This window comes from Ovis canadensis, chromosome 1 (genome assembly GCF_042477335.2).
Source record: "Ovis canadensis isolate MfBH-ARS-UI-01 breed Bighorn chromosome 1, ARS-UI_OviCan_v2, whole genome shotgun sequence".
NCBI classification, from domain to species: Eukaryota; Metazoa; Chordata; class Mammalia; order Artiodactyla; family Bovidae; genus Ovis; species Ovis canadensis.
In genome coordinates this window covers 26,391,041-26,414,338 of record NC_091245.1, presented here as the reverse complement: position 1 = coordinate 26,414,338, position 23,298 = coordinate 26,391,041, and the positions used below count along the sequence as shown (strand labels likewise).

Sequence of the window (23,298 nt, the reverse complement as noted above, 5' to 3'; positions counted from 1 at the left end):
AAATGAGAAAGATGGTGAACCTTAGAATGGCAGGAACTCACAAAACAGTGGCTTTTATAACTATCAATATTGCATTTGAAGAGCTCTGTTACTTCAGCCCAATTAGCTGTTTCCTAAAAGTTTCAAGCTTGTCCTTCTTACTGCCTTTGTTCTTGCAATTCCCTCTACTTTCCCCTGCAGGTCCACTGGTTCAAAGTATATTAATATCTTGTTAATGTAAAACTTTACCCGATCCTCCTCCTTGCCACCCAATATTGATAGACACTGCCTTTAGCCTCATCTTAATTACATGTGTCTGCCTATAAGAGAATTAAGATTAAACAATACAGTGAAACTTCAGTTAACAAATACTGTTAAAATTCAACAAATAACAATTAACAATTAAATAACAAATTCAGTTAACAAATAACAAAATAGTTATTAAGCAAGAGGCTGTCAATTCTAGCTTTCAAAGAGGAAGTGAGGTACAAAACTGCATTTCTTTACCACAGCATGAGAGCTTTTCTTCAGTCCTATAAAAGTTACATGACCCTTCTGTTATTAAAGATTGTAAAAATGGCTGTTGCACCTCTGGTTTAGATATTCACCTATTAAAGGTTTTATACCTAGTGGGCAAATTTTTTTTTTTTTTCTGAGCTCAAACCATTTTATCTATTTAGAAATACAATGATCATTTCTCTGTTTTTAACAAAGAGAAAACTATAGTACCAGTATTTATTTTTGATTTAGCAATGTCAATCAGGAAGTTAGTAATAAAAGGAATATAAGTTTGTGCAACTAAGCTCTGTTAGATTGTATTGGTTAAGGTGTACTATATATTGACTATTATTTGGCCTCAGAGTAGGTAACTATTTTTTGTTTTAGATGTTAACTGTAGATGACTCATAATGTTAAAAGTACATCCAAATTAAAATGTTTTTGATTAAGAATATCTGCTGATTATGATGGATGTCTACATGTTTTATTGTAAATTCATTTGAAAAAGGTATGCAAATACTGTTAAAAAAAAAAATGTTAGCTTTCTCCTGGCTTTGAAGCAAAAGAAATACACGTAAGTTCCCCCAGCCCTACCCCAGAACAATAAAAAAAGTCATGTTTTTCTTAAGGTAGCTACTGAACTCTTAAAAATAAATTTAAATGCTTTATTTAAAAAATAAGCCATCAAAGTAGGAATTTCTAATAAAGTTATAAATCTTTTTCATCTGCAATAAAGGTTTTGTAATTTCAACAACTTTCAGAATTTAGAATTTCAAAAAACATCAACTCTATCTTGAAACTGTCTCATAAAATAGATTCTATTGCTGATTAAAAAATAAATAGAATCCTGCACGCCCCCACCCCCCTATCTAGGGTACCTTTGCAGAATCCTAGGAATCAATGAAACAGTTTTTAAAATACTGCTATTTATGAATATGGGATTTTCAGTCTGAAAAACTTGAGTCTCTGATACTTTCTGCAGTGAATAAGTTATATGAACCCTTTGCTTTCTTCCCATCATCAAATGCCTCTGGTGTGCAAACGTTAGGCTAACTGCAACTGCCCCGGCTTTGGTCTAAGCTTTCTGGCTTGTCTCTGAATACAAGCAACTCTTTGGCCTCTGTTGTAATCCCGCAGCTAAGATTTTCAACCCCTGAATTATGACTTTCAATTTAGACTATTTTTCTTATTCTCAGTCCCAGATCAACTGACTGCCATCCACATCAAGATATGACTAATTCCAAAGTCAGTGGAACAAATAGTGTAAGACTGTGGGTAGTGTAAGACTCCTTAATCCTTGAACATACCTACTACTGTTAGTACAAACAAAAAGACCTAAACTACAAACCAGAACACCTTAACTGTCTCTTAAGCAGGTGCTTATAAAAAGCTCAATTTCTTTGGTCTTGTGGTTCACATATGGGTACAGAGAACACAGAAAGCAGAACAGAAAAGGAAAGCTCTATCTTATGAAGAAGCATATTAATAGACACAAAACCACAACTCCGATCTCTTATAATATTATGGATGTATTTTCTTCTTTGGTATTTTTGTTAAACCAAAGGAACCCTCTAGAAATTTTAAATGATTCACCATTCTAATTTCAGTTTACATGCAACTTTTTAGAAACCTTCTACAGAGAAGGAAATGACTAAGAACTAATATTTTAAAGATGGCCTCTCTCTTCTTACCACAAACACCTATTTTTATTCCCATCCTACTTACTAAAAATGACCTTAAGGATGAGTTATTGTTAAGTAACTCGAGAGCCAATGGTATTTTCTAAGTGGCCAAACAGAATATAGTCAGAAGACTAGAATGGAAGATTGGACAGGGATATAAAAATGGCAAGTTTTAAAAGGCTGGATTCTGAGTCATTAATTGATGGCTCACTGTGCCTAAACTCTTTGTGTGAACAATATGATTTATGCCGGACATGTTTTCCCTCTGGGAGTCTAGAATTTTAGTATATGCTAGGCAGTGACTGTCTATTCAGTACTTCAGGCTCCCTCTACTTCACACATGTTGGCACAATTCTGTGCGACTCCACCAGGAGAGAACTCTTAGAAGCCTGTGCCTTACCTATAGACATATGCACCTTTCTTCACCAACTGACTTGTGTTCTCCTGCAATAACAAATCATGACTGTGATTACAATTATATGCTAAGAACTATGAGTCCTCCAATGGAACTGAAGATCTAGATGGTAAGAGTGATGGAAGGAACTCCCTGGCAGTCCAGTGTTAAAGGCTCCGTGCTTCCACTGCAAGGGGCATAGGCTTGGCACTCCCTCCCCGACTCCCCAAAAAAGAGTGATGGATAAGTGCTGCATTGACTCTCCTGTTTTCAAATGGTTTACTTGGTGATGTTCATTAGGAATGCTTCTTTATGGCCTTTCCTGGCGGTCCAGTGGTTAAGACTCTTGTGCTTCCACTGCCAGGAGCATGTGTTTGATCCCTGGTCGTGAGAACTAAGATCCTGCCTGTTTTGAGCGGCCCCTCTCCTCAAGAAGAGAAATGCTCCTTTGTGAAAGACATGTTTTGACAATGACAGTTACACAGTTTCGCGTTTTATTCCTATTTTTTCAAAGTAAGTTCTAAGGAACTAATATTCTGAAATTATTATTAAGCACAGAGAAAACCACCTCCAGCACAGAAGTGTTACATGCTGAACTGCGTCCCCCAAAATTCTTATGTTGAAATCCTAACCCCCAGAACCTCATGATGTGACTGCACCTGGAGTCACAAATGTGACTTTTTGTCCTGGTCTGTTCTCCTGCCCTGTACTCTTCACTAAAAACTATGTCCATGTTGACAGCTAAAAATACTACCTAGATATAAATGATTCACAAATTTATATTCCAGTCTAGATCTCGCTTTTAAACTCCAGGCTATACTTTGACAGTTCAAACTCAATGTCCAAAAATGAACTGCCCTCCAAAACCTGTTCCTCTTCCCTATCTCAGTAAATGACATGACTTCCTTTGTATAGTTCTGGAAGACAGAAACATCCTTGGCACCTTCCCCTCACTTAACTACTGAAATGCTGATGATTTCTTCCCATGTCTACTGCCGATACTTCAGTCTAAGTTCCCATTTCTTTCCTGATTAGCCATCAAAATCTCAATTTGTTTTCTACCTAGAAGTTAGGGCAATCTTCAAAAACAAACCCAACCCTATGCTCTCCTCAACATACATTAAAAACCCCTTCAATAGCTTCCCACTGCTCTTAGGATGGAGTCCAAAGTCCTTAACGAGACCTCCAATGCCTTGCATAAGTCTACCTACCACCCATCCTCTCCTTTTTCATCTAACAACTCACTCACTGCTTTCTAGTCTTACTGGCCTTCTTTCAGATCCTTTAAAGAAGCATGATCTCTTCTGTGAAGTCACAGCACCTGTTATATTTGCATAAAACACTCTCTCCCACCATTACTCTTGCTTGGTGGTGGTTTAGTCACTAAGTTGTGTCTGACCCTCAAGACCTCATGGACTACAGCTCACCAGGCTCCTCTGTCCATGAGATTTTCCAGGCAAGGAGACTGGAGTGGGTTGCCATTTCCTTCTCCAGGGGTTCTTTCTGACCCAGGGATCAAACCCTGGTCTCTTGCATTGCAGGCAGATTCTTTGCTGACTGAGCTACCAGGGAAGCTGACTCTTGCTTAGACACTTCTTTTTCCTTCCTTCAAAGTTCAGGTTAACTTCCATTGTTTCAGATATTTTCCCTAACCATTCTTTTCTACTATAGGCTCTTTTACACCAAGTGACTTCCCTTCATAGCATTTGTTATAGTTGTAATTTTATATTTAGTTATACGTTAACTTGAATGTTGTCTTTCCCACCAGACTGTAAGATCCATGATAAGAGTTGTGTCTGCTTTTGCTCCTCACTGGATGGATAGATGAATAAATGACCTACTAAAAATGTTACCTACTAATAGCTAAAAACAGTCACCCATTAACTGACTGCAGTGTTCCTTCACATTTTAGTTTTTTCCTTTAGATTTTTAGGAACCCGTAGATAACTGTCAAATAATTATTAAAGTTAGTATACATACACTATAATCCTGGGATTACAGAGCTGCTTTGGCTTTGCTAAGTATATTCTTTAAAAATGACTAACAATAGTATGTCCATCACTTCCTCTGCAAAAGTGAGCCCTAAATATGATTTTGAAAACCTGTGGAAAATGTTTACAAATTAATCACTGATAATGTGAGTCACTCAGCATGTCCGACTCTTTGCGACCCTTTGGACTGCAGCCCACCACGTTCCTCTGTCCATGGGATTCTCCAAGCAAGAATACTGGAGTGGGTTGCCATTTCCTTTTCCAGGGGATCTTCCCACTTAAAATGTACAAGGGCACTTAGTACAAAATGAATGGATTTATGAAAATCTTAATCACCAATGTAGTAAACTGCTAATTAATATAGATGCTGGGAACCTTTGAGGGTGGTTCACTTGACTGTCCTCACCTCTCTATGAAAATGATTCAAGTAGTATTTTGTGCCTGGGCTGAAAAGGTGATTACCTGTGTGACTATCTGACGAATGTATTCCTTCACCACTTCATAAGCTTAACAAAGGCAGAGATTAAATCCATTTTGCTCACCAATATATACTGTTCACCTAGCACAGTGTATCATTCACATAGTAGAGATTCAAACATTACTGGATAATTGAATGACTTAAATGAAAGCACTCATGTTCCTGAAATCCATGTTATATATTCATATCAGGATTTTGTAAACATGCTATGAAAATTTTTCTAAGGATCTGGATTATGCCACAATAAAACCAAAAAGGAAAACTTAATATAAATTATAACCATCATTCCTTCTCCAAGAGATGATTTGGTTTGTTGCCTCTGTGATACTTTTACCTATCTTTCTATCCCATTGAAACTTCAATTTAAAATTTATCTAAAATCAAACTAATGATCTCCTACTCCCATAAGTTTTCTCAAACTCAGAATTTCTATGTCCACTACCTAGGTTAATGATAGAAAAGTACAGTGGAAGGAACAGATATAGAATATCAGCCTCTGGCACTTATTAGGTATGTGACCATAGGCAAGTTACTTAATACCTCTAAGGTTTCTCATCAGAAAAATGTATAGAATACCCATCTTAAAAGAGTGCTACTAAGGAATAACTAAGAAAATGCACAAACCACGACAGGGGCTCAAATATCTGGGCCTTCCTATACTGACATCTAGAGTCATCCAAGGTAGACATCTCTTCCCCCCGCTTTTCGTTTAGCCTTATCATTTACTTAAATGTCTTATGTGCTGTGCTAAATCACCTCAGTTGTGTCTGACTCTTGGTGATCCCACCCATGGACTGTAGCCCACCAGGCTCCTCTGTTTATGGGATTCTCCAGGCAAAAATATTGGAGAGGATTGCCATGCCCTCCTCCAGGGTATCTTCCAGACCAGGGGATCAAACCCATGTTTCTTGTGGTTCCTGCACTGCAGGTGGATCCTTTACTACTGAGATACCAGGGAAGCCCAGTGGCTCAGTGGTAAATGTCTTATAATCTTTATCTAACTACCATTTCCTCAATGTCACTAGGAGACATACATGTACTTGCCCTGTGAGTTTAAATCTTGTGAAAGAGGGAATTCACTGTAAGAGAAGCAAATGTATTCAAATAAATTTAAACATTTTTTTCTTCCTTAATGCTTTCAGTTCAGTTCAGTCTCTTGTCATGTCTGACTATTTGCGACCCCCATGGACTACAGCATGCCAGGCTTCCCTGTCCATCACCAATTCCCGGAGCTTGCTCAAACTCATGTCCATTGAGTTGATGACGCCATCCAACCATCTCATCCTCTGTCATCCCCTTCTCCTCCTGCCTTCAATCCTTCCCAGAATCAGTGTCTTTTCAAATGAGTCAGTTCCCCACATCAGGTGGTCAAAGTACTGGAGTTTCAGCTTCAGCATCAGTCTTTCCAATGAATATTCAGGACTGATTTCCTTTAGGATTGACTGGTTTGATCTCCTTGCAGTCCAAGGGACTCTCAAGAGTCTTCTCTACACCACAGTTCAGAAGTGTTTCTCTGGCTTTCATCAATTTGGTCGCATCAATTCTTTGGCGTTCAGCTTTCTTTATAGTCCAACTCTCACATCCATACATGACTACTGGAAAAACCATAGCTTTGACTAGACAGACCTTTGTTTGCATAGTAATGTCTCTGCTGACAAAACGTGGTCCACTGGAGAAGGGAATGGCAAACCACTTCAGTATTCTTGCCTTGAGAACCCCATGAAAAGTAAGAAGAGGCAAAAAGATGACACTGAAAGATGAACTCCCCAGGTTGGTAGGTGCCCAATATGCTACTGGAGAAGAGTGGAGAAATAACTCCAGAAAGAATGAAGAGATGGAGCCAAAGCAAAAACAGTGCCCAGTTATGGATGCGACTGGTGATGGAAGTCTGATGCTGTAAAGAACAATACTTCATAGGTACCTGGAATGTTAGGTTCATGAATCAAGATAAATTGGAAGTGGTTAAACAGAAGATGGCAAGAGTGTTCAGTCGTGTCCGACTCTTTGCGACCCTGTGGACTGTAGCCTACCAGGCACCTTCCTCCGTGGGATTCTCCAGGCAATACTGGAGTGGGTTGCCATTTCCTTCTCCAGGGGCTCTTCCCAACCCAGGGATCGAACCAGGGTCTCCTGCATTACAGGCAGACGCTTTAACCTCTGAGCCACCAGGGAAGCGTTTAAGAATCAGTGAACTGAAATGGACTGGAATAGGAGAATTTAATTCAGATAACTATTATATCTACTACTGTGAAGAATCCCTTAGATGAAATGGAGTAGCCCTCATAGTCAACAAAAATGCAGTACTTGGGTGCAATCTCAAAAACAACAGAATGATCTCTGTTCATTAATGCTTTAAGTCTTCATGCAAAACAAAACAAAAACAAAACCCCCACACAAAAACAACAAAAAGCCCAAGAGAATCCAAGCAAAATATTTGCCTTAAAGAAAGGGAGTAATTTAAATTAAAAATGTGTTCGGAAAAGAAATGCAGCATCATGGAAATGGGTAGAACAGAAAAAGAACAAAGGATTACAAGATGTGCTGAGGCAGGGCAAACAGAAAAGAGGGTCAGTCACACAAAAAAGCAAGGTCTGACTTTCTGATAAGGTAAATCTCTGAAGTGTTCCAGTTGTTTGTTAATAAATAATGAAGCATCTATAAAATTACGAAAGTTATGAAAAATAAAATAGGCTCTAATCTCAGGGAGTTTAAAGTCAAGAAAGACAGAAACAGATCAAAGTCTAAATACATCTATCTGAAAGGCACTATATTAAAAATTGGACCCAGTTTAGGGAATTATGATACAATTTCAGAAACTAAATAAAACAATGCAGTGGGGAAGTGCCTAAATAATGTGCTGAGGCTGGAAATAGTACAAGTCTGGTCTGTGGTAAAGGAAAAATAAAGTCACTGCTAAAGAACGCAGCTTGTCACCAAAATCTGTATCCTTTCCTCCAAAATCTGTATCCTTTCCTCCAGAAGACTTAGTTCTTCTGATTTTCTCCTTACAGCCGCACAAGCTGCTGCTGGCAGCACCCGATCCCCAGCTGCAGTCTCCTACTGGGGATGTTTCCTGCATTTTGCCAGACTGAAACACAGCCATAAACTGGAGGATGTGGATAAATGATCTGAATGCATATTCTTACTCTGACGTTCAATGACTCCTGACCAAAAAGACTCAAACCAAACAAACAAAACCCTAAAGACTAGCATTAATGCAATTCCTGAACCATAAAGGATGACAATTATACACTGAGGGGAAAAAAACCCAGTATCCCATCAATGACACTGACAAATGATATGTTTTGTTTAATGCGAAAGTATACAAACCAAAGTCATCTACATGGAAAAGGAGCACTGCTTCCAGGGAGGCAGTTTGTATTTGTTTGCTTGTTTTTTACAGAAATGAAAAAGTTGGCTTATTTCATTCACTATATAAATATTCACTGAGCACAGCATCCTAATTGGTAGACGGCTGGTAGGCATTATTACTACAGGCACTCAGCAATAGCAAGTCATTAGATAAATCCATCTAAAGGTCAAGACAACTGAAATCAAGGTCACATTTGGAGACTAGGCACAAATTACAATATTTTTTAAATACTCAACCACATTTCAGATGCTATTTTAGGCAAAGGAGATATAGTGGTGACGAAGATAGATGAGGCCTGTCCTTATAAAGCTTAAATCCCCTGTAAGTAGGGGGATACAGAGATAGCAAACAAGATGATTACCACATCAAAGGCTCCTATCTCTAAATTGTCCATGACCTGGCAATTCTTGGGACAGGCATACATTTCAGTGGATCCATAGGCTAGTAAACATTTGATGAGTGGCACCTACTGACTGTTGAAGAGAGGATGAACCAAGAGACTGTCTTCTCTTAGAACTGGAGCACTGAATTAATTGACCTGAAAGGTACTAAGCAGCAAATAAGAAACGTGTAAACTGAGGTTTTGAGGAAACTAATGGTATTAAAGACAGATTAGAAATGCTGAGTAAAGCAGATATTAGGAAATCTGCTGAAATCTGGTGATGGAAGTCTGATGCTGTAAAGAACAATACTGCATAGGTATTAGGAAATCATAGATATTTGTGATATTTCCTAATATCAGCAGATATTAGGGAATCACCAGATATTTGTGGTGATATTTTCACAAATGAAAAACCCTGAAGTCCCTGGGTAAAAGAACTGGGAGACACTGGCTGCCTTGGTTCCTTTACAGTTTTTTGATTCTAACCCATGTGTATATCATTACAATAAAGCACCTTTCCTCTGAATTAATTTTTGTCTAAAGTAAAGAGTCTCGTGAGCACCACCACCGTTTTCTTTGCTAAATGAGACCTAAATTAGCCTACCTTTTCCTTTTCATCAAGCAAACTGGTTTCCAGAGGGGAAATGGTACCAAATGACTGACAAAGAATTGCTTACCAGTGGAGCTGATTTCCAGGGCAGTTGTAGGCGAAGAGATATTCCTCTGACTGACTACATAAATTATTGCTGGAACCACTTCTTTGCTACAGCCAAAAAATACTGAAATTTTTCTCATCCAAGCATCCTACCAGCTTAAAGAATAAGAATATACATTTCAATAATTATCTTTCATCCTTAAACATAAGATGCAAATGTATGACTACCGGAAAGCTAACAGTAATAAGCCCTAGAGTTCTCTGCAAAACCAGAGCTAGAATATACACAGCCTTTAAGGAGTTAAAAGATGAAAGCTTAAAAAAGGTATTAATTCCAAAGAGAATATGTTTGTAGCAGCCAAGGGTTGGCTTTTGATCTCAGGAAGTCTGTTATTGCATTTACTGCACTAAGTTCTTTAACAGATACCTTTCCCCTCTCTTTCTTAAAAGTTAATATTTGAAGGACCAGGGCTAACATCACCAGAAAAACTAATGCCCTCTAAAAACCAGTGAACTTCATTTGTAAGAATTCTACAAAACTCTTTAGGAGATATATTTCTTGGATTCTAACAGCTTTTTGCTATTGCTGTTGAATAGTTGATTCACAGTATTATATTAGGTTCAGGTATACAGCAGTCATTCCATATTTTTATAAACTACACTCCCTTTAACCCTACTACAAAACAATGACTATATTTCCCTGTGCTGTACAATATATCCTTGTTTATCTATTTTATAGGGGCTTCCCTGGTGGCTCAGACGGTAAAGCGTCTGCCTGTAACGCGAGAGACCCAGGTTTGATCCCTGGGTTGGGAAGATCCCCTGGAGAAGGAAATGGCAATCCACTCCAGTATTCCTGCCTGGAGAATTCTGTGGATTGAGGAGTCTGGTAGGCTACAGTCCACGGAGTCGCAAAGAGTCAGACACGACTGAGCGACACAGTAGTTCTTTGGCGACCTACAATTTAGCATATTTTACCCATGTTGTAGCATGTATCAAAATCTCACTCCTTTTTATTGCTGAATAATAATACTGCATTGTATGTATGTCCACACTTTGCTTAGCCATTCTTAGCTGATGGACATTTGGGTTGTTTCCACTTCTTGGCTATTACGAATATACTGCTATGAGCATTTGTGTACAAGTTTCTGTATGGGGATGTTTTCATTTATCTTGGGTATACACCTAGGAGCAGAATTGCTGGGTCATATGATAATTCTAAGTTTAATCTTTTGAACAACTGCCAAACTGTTTTCCAAAGCACTTGCACCATTTTATGTTTCCACCAGAAGTGTATGAGGGTTATTTCCTATTTCATCACATCACTGCCAAATCTTATTGTCTTTTCTGTTTTGTTTGTATATGATGATCCTTTTTAAGACACAGCTATCTTGGATCTCAATGTTGTGACTGTATTAAATAAATACTGAGATGCTAATACTTTTCTACTACACTGCTCAGATTATGCTAAATATTAGCACCTACAAGTCTTAAACTAGAAAATAAGGTTGAATCTTTAGATTCTTCAAGCTGAATTCCAGGGGTCAGGTCATCAGGAAATTTTTAACCAGTAAGCAGAATACAGAGTTCTTAAGTCCTTTTGCTAATGAACCTCAAAAGAAAAAAAAAAAAAGGTTTCCTAATACAAATATAAGTAAAAGTTATGACTACCAGACAGTTACTAATGTTAGTATCCAAATGTAAAAGTTGCCCTAAGCAAGGCTATCTGCCCATCAGCCAGCTATTAACAAGTTATTTTCAAACTGAAACTGTCAGTACACTACTTTTTCATAAAAGCTCCGTGGTACAATTTATACATGAGAAACACATCTCACCAACTCCTCCACTACTACCACTATCAAGAATCAAGAAACTTATCCTAGAATATCAAGAAACACCCTGAATGTACAGGAGCATAATATAGATTAATGGATTTATAGATTTAATGGCTCTTAAAAATGGGAACTTTCAAGACTGCAGCAACATGAGAAAATACTTAAATGGCATTAAGGAAAAACTAAAAGTGTGCAAAAATATGAGGGTACTACTATATTTTAAAATATTTACATTTGGGAAAAATCATAAAACTCATTCCTCCTTTTCCCCAGCCTGTTTCTACGGACTTACCTATTCTAGACATTTTATATAAATGGAGCCACATCTATGTGTATGGTGTCTAGCTTCTTTTTTTTTTTGGTGGTGTTTTTTTTTTATGTCTAGCTTCTTTCACTGAACATTATATATTTGAGCTTCATCCACGTTGTGGCATGTTACAGACTCCATTTTTAAGAGATACTGAATCAGTCATATAAAATTATTTTGAGACTTTCTTGTATATAGGATACTATTGGTTAAATAATATTTTGTTTCAACAATATTATTTTGGAGTGCAAATGTATACAAATCAGTGGAAATTTTTGTTTATACTTAAAACTGTAAAACTACAAAAAAAGAATAAATTTCAAAATATCTTTTTAAAGTATATAAAACCACTTCTAGTTTAGAATTATGTAATGAAATCCAATGATACATACTGTGTACCACAAATCAGGAAAACGGGGCTCAGTGTGGTGTTACAAAATAGCTGTGTGACCCTGTCACACTCATTCAAATTTCCAAGAGTACAGGACATCAAATGTTCTTAAATTTTTGTTCTTTATATTAAATAGCAGGCACGGAGGAACCACTGTTAACAGGAGACCTGGTAGCAGCAGACAAGGTATACTGAAGAAAGCAATGCAAGGAAGTAAGAACAGAAGTTTGAGACGATAGGCCAGAGATTGTTAATTGAGATCTGGGCTTAAGTGGGTACATAAATTCTTTCAAATTGCATACAAAATTCTGTGCACCTGCCCAGGAAGAGGATTTATGGTTTTCAGCTTCTCAAGAATTATTAAATAATGAAAGGGTTAAGAGACACTTGTGTGAACTTGGATGGTTGCCAGAGAAACAGAAAAACCAGCTGAAGGAATATAAGTTAAAAATTCAGAGAAGAAATCTTGGCTGTTGATACCTGAACACCCAGTCCTTAAACAAGCCCTCTCACAACTATAACCAAAGTTAGCTGTCCCACCGCACGTCTTTAGCACCTGCCACCCACATGACTTGTACTGTTTCAAGTCTGATCTTATCCTTGGCCCGTGGTACCTAATAGTGAGAGTGACCTCCTAGACCCACCCAAAGTATCTGAAAAAATTATAACCACTTGCAAGTACCTTATGTTACTGCAAACAAATTTATAATTTGGGCTTAATCAATTTTTCTATTTTAGCTTAAAATTATATATTCTATAACTGAAAAACAGTAGAAAATGGAAATTCTTGGAAATTAGGCAGTAATGTCTTTTCACAGAGCTTCTGAACCCAAAACACAGTCTTTGCCCTAAAAAGGAATCGACCTTCAGATAAGCTAGATCCACTTAACCTTAAATGGAAGGTCCTGATTTGAGGCTACCCAAAAATAGTCCTAATTTTTCTTCAAAAGGTGATTTCTAAAAGTGACTTCCGACAGACAAACATGTACTTTAATTAAGAGTTTTCCTGGTAATGACTCCAACTTGGTCCAGTAAATCCCTTACCTCCATCTGGTGTACTGACCTGGCCAGATTTCCCTAGGTGAGGCATTTTAATTCCTGCTTATTTGACCAAGTTAACTCCCTACACATCAGCTCATTTAACCTAAATATTAAAGTTCACTCTGCTGGTCCCAAAATGGACCACCTAGCTCTCTCTACTCAGATAATTTGGACCACTTAACTTCTACAGTCAAACTTATAGTCCTGCCCATTTGTGCACCTATCTCCAGTTAGTCTTTCTGACTTGTTAAAACAAGAGGTTATTATCCAAAGAATAGTACTGACCCAAATGTCCATCAAATACAGAACTGGTTAAATAAATAACAGTATACACAATAATACTATGCAGCCCTAAAGAATGAAGCTTTTATGCACAGATAGGGAAAGAGCTTTAAGACAGTGGAAGAACAAGCAACGTGCAAAACTGTGTGTATAGTGGGCTACATTTTGTGTAAAGGGATCAGGGAGGACTAGTATTTGTTTGCATGTGTATAAAATTTCTTGAAGGATATAAAAAAAATATTAACATTAGTTGCCTATTGGATGTGGAACTGAGTGGCCAAAGAAAAGATTTCTCACCTGTACTTTTGTCCATGTGAATTTGACCACATGAGTGTATTATTTAATATTATTAAAAACTAAAGCTTGTTTTCTTTTGTATAGGCCAATCCCACTACCTCTGGATTCCATCTGCTTCCACTTTCTCAGAAAGCTTATACTACATCTTTCTCATTAAAATCTATCCACCTTCAATTCCACAGCCCATTATTGCCTATTCTTATACCACCCTCTTCCTTCAGAGCTGATCTCCTCCCAAAATAACGTGTTCTTGATGTTTCTATTCTTGGGAAAAATTCTTACCATATAATCCATTACTGAGTTCTGCTGTTTATTTCTCTAAAATAACAAGAGAATTCATCTGTACCTCTTCTTCTTTACTGACAACACCCCAGGTAACAATATCTACTAATGCAGTGGCTTCCTAAATAGAATATATATTGTTCTCAGAGATCTCCTTCAAAAATTTAATTTACATAATACTTCTCCAACCCTACCTAAAATCCTTCACTGGCTGCTGCTGCTAAGTTACTTCAGTCATGTCCAACTCTGTGCGACCCCACACACGGGGGCCCACCAGGCTCCCCCATCCCTGGGATTCTCCAGGCAAGAACACTGGGGTGGGTTGCCCTTTCCTTCTCCAATGCATGACAGTAAAAAGTGAAAGTGAACTCGCTCAGTCGTGTCCGACTCATAGCGACCCCATGGACTGCAGCCTGCCAGGCTCCTCTGTCCATGGGATTTTCCAAGGAAGAGTACTGGAGTGGTGTGCCATTGCCTTCTCCCTTCACTGGTTATCTTTCCCCTTTTCTAGGATAAAATTAAAAATCTTTAATAAAGATAATAAATGTAAAGGACCTGGCACAAGCATCTTAATGACAACTCCCAGGTTACAAACATGTATCTGCTTCTCTAAAATGCTCTTTTTAGAGAGGCAAGTTTGTTCCTAAGAGATTTTGTCTGAAATGAGAGACATAAAAAGTATTTTAAATGTATGTCGTAATCTTATCTTTGTGGTACTATATCTTGGAGTCTTTCTGGGCTCATAGCCACTGTGAGTTGTGAGATCAGTTTTGGAGGGTTAAAGCCAGGACTTTCCAGAAAATGAAACAATATGCAGGATACATAATGGTAAGGGCCAATGCTGCTTATGAAACTTGTTTCTATTTTTATAAACAAATCTGGTATAAAATGTATTTTTTCTAACATGAGTTGTCAAAAAAAAATCTGAACTCCACAGTCTAAGCAATTTGAAACTATGATGCTACTGTATTGCTATGATACAATTTTTTCATCCATGACTAAGAAATTATACCTCAAGTTTAATTTTCAATAGATTTCAGAATTTCAGTCATTTAAAAATGGCTCCACTTCATGTTACCCAATCTTAAATGAGATCTGACAACAGTGTTGCAACAGCAAAGTTTAACTTAATACCTATATCACACAACTATCAGAACTCTGTGGTTCAAACCCCCAAGGCTTTGCCGTTTCTGGCAGCAGAGATAGGAGCTCATGACCTGCAACTCAAGAGACTGCCTCTCAGGGATTCTTAACCTTCTCTGTGGCATGGAAACCTTTACCAAACTGATGAAAAGTCATGGTTCCCTTCTCAGACACTGCTTTTGAATGGATATGTAAGATTACCAAGGAAATTAGTTACAGTGAAATGCAGTTCTATTCTTGACCCCAAAGGGATCTGTGGATTTAAAGGTAAGTATTTCTCAAGCTAAACATTACAGTGAGTTTAAGAATTTATACATAAGGAGTTTTAGGTAACTAAAGTACATTTTAAGAGAAACAAAGCATTTTGAGAAACAGTATCTAGGGACAAGAGAAAATTCCAGCTAATGAAACAGGAATGGGAGGTATATTTGAAAAATGAAATCCTGACAAGCTCACTTCAGTATTAAAGGTTTCTTCCCTTTCTCTATTTCTCTACTCTCACGTGTATATGGACTTCCTGCTAAAATCAACTTTACTTTAGCAAACTTGTGCCAAGGAAACGAAATTTTTGGCCCCTCCCCACAAAAATTATAAAATGCAGCTATCAGAATGAAAAGCAGAATAAATTTCACTCAGTAACACAAATATTCCTGCATAATTGAAGACTCTGGGCATCATTCTATTCCTTAGAGAGTATCATAAACTCATCTTTCTAATAATTTTGAATCAGTAAAATGAGATGAAAATCTGCTCTGAAGTCAGTATTTCAGTGATTTATGATATGGGGGAAGGAATAAGAATTAAAAGGGTGGGTTGCAAAGTTTGACTCAGCTGAGAATCAATCTTAGAAAGACATTGTTACCAAAGATAGTGTACTGGAATAAAAAAATGTTAAAAATGTAAAATATATTTTAGAAGGCTTTCTATCCCAAACTTATCTATCCAAAATAAATTGTTTGAATTGGAAAATTTCACTTAAATCTAATTGCGTTAGATTTTCTATACTTGGATCCACTCCTGTATGATTTCAATACCCCATCTTTTAAAAAATTTAATTTTTAATTGGAGGATAATTGCTTCACCAATGTTGTGTTGGTTTCTGCCAAACAACAAGAACCAGCTATAAGTATATGTATGTCCCCTCCCTCTTGAACTTCCTTCCCACCCCCAACCCCATCCCACTCCTCTAGGCTGAATATTTCATCTTTTCAAGTCTTGTTTTTTTAAGTTTGTTTGCTCCTTCATTACACTGAATAGACTACTTATCAGTTCTTGTGGCTTCAGGGCCCTTTTAAACTTCAAATCTACTTTTATTACTTTAACATTTAAAAAATATCACAATAAAAAGCAAGAAACTAGGATACAAATGACTAGTGGAGATAATGCTAAATAAAACACATTCACACTGAACTATGCATGTCACGTGCATGCCAAGGTGCTTCTGTCATTTCCGACTCTGTGCGACCTTATGGACACCAGGCTCCTCTGTCCATGGGGATTCTTCAGGGAAGAATACTGGAGTAGGTGGCCGTGCCCTCCTCCAGGGGATATTCCTGACCCAGGGATTGAACTATACTATACTATAATTAACTTTAATCAGGAATTGGTGCCTTAATATCAATTAATGGCAAATGTATCATTTCTTATTTTGATTTGGGAGAGAAAGGTTAGACAGGGATCCCTGATCACTTACAGGAGAAAAGAAAGATGAAAGGGGAATCACCAGCTGAGGACAGAGGAGAGGCCACTGGAACAACAAAAATACTTTGCCAACTTTAGCATTTTGCTAAGTGGCAGTGCTGTTTATTTTCAAATGACAAAACAGATGTTACACAAAGGGACATTTCTGTCAATTTAGCACAATCCTGCTGTGCTATACAAAACCTACCTTTATATGACTTATGAGATATTTTTAGAAGACCCACTTTATTATAAAGGAGCCTCATTACCTCAATTATATCACTGTATAACCCACTTCATTCCAGTATCCCATTCTTCTGACAGATTCACTCTACTGGAAAGGACTCCCAGGCTCCCATGACTGCCTTTGAGCCAAATCTAGTGTGTTATATCTATTTTGATTCTTCTGCTATTCCACTGCCACATTGTGCAATTACTTCTGCCATCTAAAACTCAATTCTCATATAGCTGACTAACTCTACAGCTAACTAAGCCTGTTTCTTCATCTATAAGATGGGAATAACATTCACTGTCAAATAATTATTATGAAAATTAAGAACTTCCAGTTTCTGATCTAGCATGCAAGTAGAACCAGTGCTAGGGTAGAAAAACCTAAACTATAATTCTGCTGGGAGCTGCATGATTGTGGGGGGTTCAGTATGAACAAGCCTGAGTTATAATCTCCAGGGGAACCAGCACTAAATCTGTAAGTGTTACTTCCTGAGCTATACCAGGTCCTCACAGTGACTATTAGGATCACTTATTATTAGATTATTAATTATTATTATATTAGAAAAATCCCCTCATGCTCGCAAGAGGAGGAAGAGGAAAGGAACTATTTTGATATATGTCACAGCATTCTATTTTTCTTCACCTTAAGGGGCAGAGGTGGACGCAATGAGAAGCACTGGGAATTGCAAATTAATACAAGTAAACAAAAATATCACTACACACCTATTAGAATGGTGAAAACCTAAGACACTTGACAATATCAAATGCTGGTGAGGCTATGGATGGAACAACAAAAATCTCATTCACTGCTGGTGGGAATGCAAATGGTACAGCCACTTTGAGAGACAGTTTGGTGGCTTCTTACAAAACTAAACACACTCATACAATCCAGCAATTGTGCTCCTTTGGTATTTACCTAAAGGAGTTGAAAACTTACATCCACCCAAAAACCTACACATGGATTTAGTATCAGCTTTAATCATAACCTTTATGTAAATAAACTGTAATACATCAAGGCAATGGAATATAGCACTAAAAAGAAGCGATCTATTAAGCCATGGATAGACATGGAGGAACCTCGACTGCATATGACTAAATGTAAGAAGTCAATGTGAAAAGGCTACATTCAATTTGATTGTAAATATAAGACATTCTTGAAAAGACCAAAAAAACCCTATGGAGACAGTAAAGGATCAGTGGTTGCCAGGGGTTAGAAGGAAGGGATGACTATGTGAAACAGAGCATTTTTTAGGCAGGACAAATATCCTGTATGATACTATAATGAAAGAGCCATGTCACTGTACATTTGTCCAAACTCATGCAATGTACAACACCAAGAGTGAACCTTCATGTAAACTATGGATTTTGGATAATAATGATGTTTTAGGGTGGGTTCATTAAAAAAAAAATTAAATGTGGCCCAATCAAAATCCCAGCTGGCTTATTTTCAGAAATTGACAGTGATATAGAACTACAAGGGACTAAGAAGAGCCAAAATAAAGTTGAATAATAAGAACAAAGTTTGAAGATTCACATTTCCTGATTTCAAAACTTACTGCAAAACTAGTGTAGGCCTAGCATTAAGAACAGACATATAAAATCAGTGGATATAACAGAAGAGTCCAGAAATAAACCCTTAACACTTACAGACAACTGATTTGGGGCACAACAACGGGGAAACAGTATTCAAAAGTGGTGCTCTAACAGGATAACAGGATCATCAGTCAGTCAGTCAGTTCAGTTGCTCAGTCGTATAACTCTTTGCGACCCCATGAATTGCAGCATGCCAGGCCTCCCTGTCCATCACCATCTCCCGGAGTTCACTCAGACTCACGTCCATCGAGTCAGTGATGCCATCCAGCCATCTCATCCTCTGTCGTCCCCTTCTCCTTCTGCCCCCAATCCCTCCCAGCATCACAGTCTTTTCCAATGAGTCAACTCTTCATATTAGGTGGCCAAAGTACTGGAGTTTCAGCTTCAGCATCATTCCATCCAAAGAAATCCCAGGGCTGATCTCCTTTAGAATGGACTGGTTGGATCTCCTTGCAGTCCAAGGGACTCTCAAGAGTCTTCTCCAACACCACAGTTCAAATGCATCAATTCTTTGGTGCTCAGCTTTCTTCACAGTCCAACTCTCATATCTATGCACGATCACTGGAAAAACCATAGCCATGACTAGACAGACCTTTGTTGGCAAAGTAATGTCTCTGCTTTTGAATATGCTATCTAGGTTGTCATAACTTTTCTTCCAAGGAGTAAGCGTCTTTTAATTTCATGGCTGCAGTCACCATCTGCAGTGATTTTGGAGCCCCCAAAAATAAAGTCTGACACTGTTTCCCCATCTATTTGCCATGAAATGATGGGACCAGATGCTAAGATCTTCGTTTAAGCCAACCTTTTCACTCTCCTCTTTCACTTTCATCAAGAGGCTCTTTAGTTCCTCTTCATTTTCTGCCATCAGGGTGGTGTCATCTGCATATCTGAGGTTATTGATATTTCTCCCGTGTAAAGTAATAAATTTGGGCTTTCCTTACACTTACACAAAAATTGACTCTTAAAACACAGGAATAAATCTTTTTGAATCTGGGTTAGGCAAAATTTGCTCAGATAACACCAAAAGCTCAAGTGACAAAAGAAAAAATAAACTGGACTGTATCAGAATTAGCAATTTTTGTGCTCAAGTAATACCATCAAGAAAGACCACAGCAAAGGAAATCATAAACAAAATGAAAAGATAACCTACAGAAAGGGAGAAAATATTTGGAAATGAAGTGATCAACAAGGGATTAATCTCCAAAATATATATATATATATATATATATATATACACAAACAGCTCATGCAGTTCAATTAATTAAAAAAATAAAAATTAAAAATAATAGGCAGAGATCTAAATAGACATTTCTCCAAAGAAGACACAGAGATGGCAAAAAGTACATGAAAAGATGCTCAACACCTCTATTAGAGAAATGCAAATCAAAACTTCAATGAGGTATCACCTCACGTTGATCAGAATGGACACCATCAAAAAACCCTACAAACGATAAATTCCGGAGTGAGTATGGAGAAAAGGGAGCTTCCTATACTGTTGATGGGCATGTACATTGATAAAGCCACTGTGGACAACTGAATAAGGTTCCTTGACTAAAAATAGAGCTACCATATGATCCCACAATCATATGGTATATGTCTGGAGAAATCATAGTTCAGAAAGATACATGCACCCCAACGTTTACTGTAGCACTACTTACATAGCCGGGACATGGAAGCAAACTAAATGTCTATGGACAAAAGAATGGATAAAGAAGTGGTATATGCATACCATGGAATATTACTCAGTCATAAAGAAGAATGAAAATAATGCCATTGCAGCAACATGGATGAATCTAGAGATGGTCATACTGAGTAATGGAAGGCAAAATAGCATATGGTATTGCTTATATGTGGAATATAAAAATAACATGGTACAAATGAACTTATTTACAAAACAGAAACAGACTCACAGATGTTAAAAAAACAAACTTATGGCTACCAAGGGAGAAGTGGGGGGAGGGATAAATTTGGAAATTGGAATTGACATATACACACTACTATACATAAAATAGATAATTAATAAGGACCTACTGTACAGCACAGAGAACTCTACAAAATACTCTAACAACCTCTATGGGAAAAGTATCTAAAAAAGAGTGAATGTATGTATGTGTATGACTGATTCACTTTGCTGTACAGCAGAAACTAACACAACATTGTAAATCAACCATACTCCAATAAATATTAATTTTAAAAAAAGTGAAAAGACAATCCACAAAACAGGATAAAACTTGCAATCTCATATCTGACAAGGGATCAGAATATATAAAGAACTCTTGACAACTCAATAATAAAGACAATCTGATTAAAAATGGATAAAGGATCTGAATAGACATTTCTCCAAAGATATACAAATGGCCTAGAAGCATACAAAAAGATGCTCAACATTAGCTTTTATAGAAATGGAAGCAAAACCACAATGAGATATCACTTCACAGTCATTAGAGCGGCCATTTAAAAACAAAGCAAAAAGCAGATAACAAGTTTTGGTGCTGATGTGCAGAAATTGGAACCCTTGAGCACTGCTGGTGGGAATGTAAAACCATACTACAAGTGTTCAGGGAAAGTCAGGCAGTCCCTCAAAAGGTTAAACATGGAATTATATGACACAGCAATTCTACTAGGAAGTGTATAAACCAAGAGATATAAAGACATATCTGTATAAAAACTTTAATTCAAACATTTATAAAAGCATTCATAAGAGCCAAAAAATGCAAGTGCAAACATTCATCAATGATGAATGGCTAAACAAAATGTGGTTGATCCATGCAATGAAATACTTCACAATAAAAAGGAATGAAGTCCTGATATATACCACAGGATTCATATAGATGAATCTTGAAAACAGTTAAGTAAGAGGCCAGCAACAAAAGACCACATATTAATATGCATATTGGTATGCACTTCTCATGTTGTTTAGGAGCTAAGTCATGTTTGACTCTTTGCAACCCCACGGACTATATCTCTCCAGGCTTCTTTGTCCCTGGGATTTCCCAGGCAAGAATACTGGATTGGGTTGCCATTTCCTTCTCCAAGGGTTAGGGAAGACATTCATTGGCAGGCGAATTCTTTACCATTGAGCCACCAGAGAAGCCTGCACTTCTCATTGGGGAAATACAAATTAAAACTACACTGAAACACTTTTACAGACTTATTAACTCCAAAATAAAAGCTTGACTGACAATATCAAGTGCTGGTAAGGATGTAGAGCATACACAGCTGATAGGAGTGTAAACTGGTGAAACCACTTTGGCAACTTATTTTAAAATGCATCCCTAAATAGGATGAATTGATAAAGGGGTTGGATGTATGTTAAAACAAATTCAGCAAAATGTTAACTACAGACTAAGTGGTAGGAATATGGGTGTCCAAACAATTCTGTCAACTTCTCTTTATTTTTGAAATTTCTGTAATACAATATTGTGGGAGAAACTAAATTCATATCTGTTCTAATACCCAACATTTCTACTCCTGAATATATACAAATAGGTATTTATGTATATTTAAAAAAGATGTTCATAGCACACTCATACAGACAAAAACTAACACAACCCAAATATACATCAAATAGTAACATGGACTTTAAATATATTTAGGGACTTCCCTGGTGGCTCAGCTGTTAAAAAATCTGCCTGCAATGCGGGAGATCTGGGTTCGATCCCTGGGTTGGGAAGACCCCCTGGAGAAGGGAAAGGCTACCCACTCCAGTATTCTGGCCTGGAGAATTCCAGGGCCATGGGGTTGCAAAGAGTCAGACACAACTGAGCGACTTTCACTTTCTGGTGGTCCAATGGTTAAGACTTTACCTTCCAATGGGTTCAATGCCCAGTCAGGGAGCTATAATTCCACATGCCCTGGGGCCAAAAAACCGATATATAAAAAACAGAAGCAACACTGTAACAAATTCAATGAAGATTTTTTAAAAAATTATCTACATTAAAAAAAGTGTATTTATTCAACTGAATCCTGAACAGGAACGAAAAATAAAGAGCTGCTCCCACGAATATGAAACAACATAACTGAATTTCACAAACAATGCTGAACAAATTATTCAAGTTCAAAATTGGGTAAAAACAATATAAGGTGTTAAGAGGTCAGAAGAGCGGCTACCTTTGGAGAAGGGGCATTGTATGTTGGAGGGATATGAGGGAGCCTTTTGGGGGGCTGGATATTGGCTATATACTGATGGTGGCTATAATATGTAAGGGCTTCCCTGGTGGCTCAGACGGTAAGGAATCTGCCTGCAATGCAAGTTCACTAGGTTGTGTAGCTAAGGGATTGTTATTTACACTATTAAAGATATAGTCTTTATTATATTATATATAAACAATAAAAAGGTTTTACACACACATATTATACTTAACTGTACAAGACTATACAACTCCCTCTAAATTCATGCTCACCACCTACTGATTATTCTTCTGGCTCCAAGCTCCCCAACTCATAGTTTAATCAGGGCAGTTCTTCTCTTTTATTCATTTTTCATACTGATGTTCATCATTCGATATCTTCAGAAGCCAAAGAGTTATTTTGTGATTCACTGCCCTATATTATCAATTGATCCTCCAACTTAAAAAGTCTGAAACAATTTAATACTTGATTACACTGTTTCACACTGAATAAATGCTTCATGTACATACATTAATCTTGTCTCCTTAAAGCAGTAGCTCTTTAGGGGTAAAGAACTCATTTTTCCTTTTGTCTTCATGCCCAGCACACACCTAATGACTGGCAGAAGAAGTGAGGTATCAAGTGTCTTGGTTTTTAACCTTAAAGCCTTGCTA

General features: G+C 37.4%; 1 protein-coding gene and 1 non-coding gene across 2 annotated transcripts in view; both read right to left on the bottom strand.

Annotated features, from left to right (window-relative positions):
- Positions 1-23,298, bottom strand: part of RNF11 (ring finger protein 11) — a 37,223-nt gene that overhangs the window by 5,572 nt on the left and 8,353 nt on the right. The window lies entirely within an intron of this gene.
- TRNAY-GUA (transfer RNA tyrosine (anticodon GUA)) lies at positions 7,123-7,194 on the bottom strand. Its single transcript has one exon. It is a non-coding gene; the product is annotated as a tRNA-Tyr (tRNA).